At 52.0% G+C, this 2,233-nt stretch overlaps 1 protein-coding gene across 3 annotated transcripts in view; it reads right to left on the minus strand.

Annotated features, from left to right (window-relative positions):
* Positions 1-2,233, minus strand: part of LOC118452787 (putative Polycomb group protein ASXL2) — a 16,377-nt gene that overhangs the window by 3,652 nt on the left and 10,492 nt on the right. The window lies entirely within an intron of this gene.

A 2,233-nucleotide genomic window follows, 5' to 3' on the forward strand; every position in this document is an offset into this window, starting at 1 on the left:
CAGGAATGCTCTTCCTTAACCTCTTCTCCATCCCTAATCACCGACTCCAACACACTCCCACTTCACGAGAAATCCGGTCAAGTTTTGAGCACTTTGGCAGCTCAGCGTGCCACGGTCCCAGGTAATGTTATTTTCCCACCCTGGTCCACAGCAGCCCCCGGCCTGCTGGCACAGGTCCTTCAAACATGGCCCGGGGAGGTGCTGGTGTGCGGTGAGACGCCTGCGCGGCCGCCGTGGGCCCACATGTGTTCACCTCCATGGTTTTAGGCTGGCAGAGGACCCGCAGCAGTTTTCACCCTGTCCACACCTAAACCCAGACTGCCCTCTAGTGATTATCCCGCCGGAGTCAGATTTTAACCTACATTGCAGATTACTGCTCGTTAGTGACAACAAACTGTTTTCTGCTGATGAGGTCTTCGGTTATGGTCAGTGCCACCACTGTCCAACCACCCAAAACCGCTCTGGACACCTGGCAGAGGCGCTGAGCCGAGACGGGCAGGACAGCGGCCGGAGGCACCAGCTCACCCCTGCCTGACACCGGCCACCCTCATCCCCGCTCCTGCGCTTCCATCCCGGCGCCTCGGCCGAGCCATACGCCATACCTGGAATTATGCCATCGCCCTGAATTCCCCGTTAGTAACGGAACTGAACTTTAAATGTTTATTTACTGTACAAGGCAAAGAGGGCTGGACAAAGGAATAGGCCTGTGCGCATCAGACGGCAAAAATCCTTCTGTTAATACCCCCTGGGAAGAGTAATTAATCACAGAATCGCAAGGGTTGGAAGGGACCTCGGGAGATCATCTAGTCACCTCTCCCTGTAGCTGGAGACAACTGATTCCTCGGCCTTGCTCTGAAATTAGAGCTACGACTGATTTCCACATGTAAGGCCAAAAAGTACCTAGGACAAGACGAGTGTTATCAATGTAATTCATTCCAGAGGTCTCCCATCCGCAAGGAGAACCAATGGGCTCAGAGATTCAATTGTATTCTCACCCTGCACTTCAGAAATAAAGTTCTTTGCACATTAGAAGTTATTTGTAAACCACAGCGGAAGAGAAGATATCACCAAAAGCAGGGGGAAAAAATCTTTCTATTTATATCAAGTGTCACCACAGTTGACGACGATTAAGCTTGTGCACCCCTAGTGCTGAGGCTTAATCACAGAATCGCAAGGGTTGGAAGGGACCTCGGGAGATCATCTAGTCACCTCTCCCTGTAGCTGGAGACAACTGATTCCTTGGCCTTGCTCTGAAATTAGAGCTACGACTGATTTCCACATGTAAGGCCAAAAAGTACCTAGGACAAGACGAGTGTTATCAATGTAATTCATTCCAGAGGTCTCCCATCCGCAAGGAGAACCAAAGGGCTCAGAGATTCAATTGTATTCTCACCCTGCACTTCAGAAATAAAGTTCTTTGCACATTAGAAGTTATTTGTAAACCACAGCGGAAGAGGAGATATCACCAAAAGCAGGGGGAAAAAATCTTTCTATTTATATCAAGTGTCACCACAGTTGACGATGATTAAGCTTGTGCACCCCTAGTGCTGAGGCTCCCTTCACTAAACCTCCTCTAGAGCTTGACCCTTGCAAAGATAATTCAGTCACCTGAGGCACAGGAATTACACTGTTATCTATTTCATTTTTTTTCAAATGTTTCTTTCGAAGTCTTCTGCTGAGAGAAGACGAAGCCTCAGCGTGCGGTGCCTTCACCTCCCACCGGGCAAGGAGGAGCACACGGGCGGCTGGAAAGCCTGGACTTCATGGCGTTCCTGGCTTGGCATCTCTGGTGGGAGGGGGGAAAGACGATGGAGCCAGACTCTTCTCAGCAGTGCCCAGAGAAAGGGCGAGAGGCAACAGGCACAACTGAAAACACATAAATTCCACTTCCACGTAAGGAAAAACTTCCTTACTGCAAGAACGATGAAACACTGGAACAGAATCCCAGGATGGCCGGGGCTGGCAGGGCCCTCCGGAGCTCACCCAGCGCCACCCCCCTGCCCAAGCAGGCTCACCCAGAGCAGGGGGCACAGGACAGCGTCCAGGCGGGGGTTGAAGATCTCCAGAGAAGGAGACTCCACAGCCCCCCTGGGCAGCCTGGGCCAGGGCTCGGCCACCCTCACAGTCAACAAGTTCTTCCTCACATTCGCATGGAACCTCTTCTGCTGCAGGTTGTGCCCATAGCCCCTTGTCCTGGCGCTGGGCACCACTGGGAAGAGACTGGCTCCATCCT

This window comes from Egretta garzetta, unplaced genomic scaffold (assembly GCF_000687185.1).
Source record: "Egretta garzetta isolate BGI_Z169 unplaced genomic scaffold, ASM68718v1 scaffold510, whole genome shotgun sequence".
Classification (NCBI taxonomy): domain Eukaryota; kingdom Metazoa; phylum Chordata; class Aves; order Pelecaniformes; family Ardeidae; genus Egretta; species Egretta garzetta.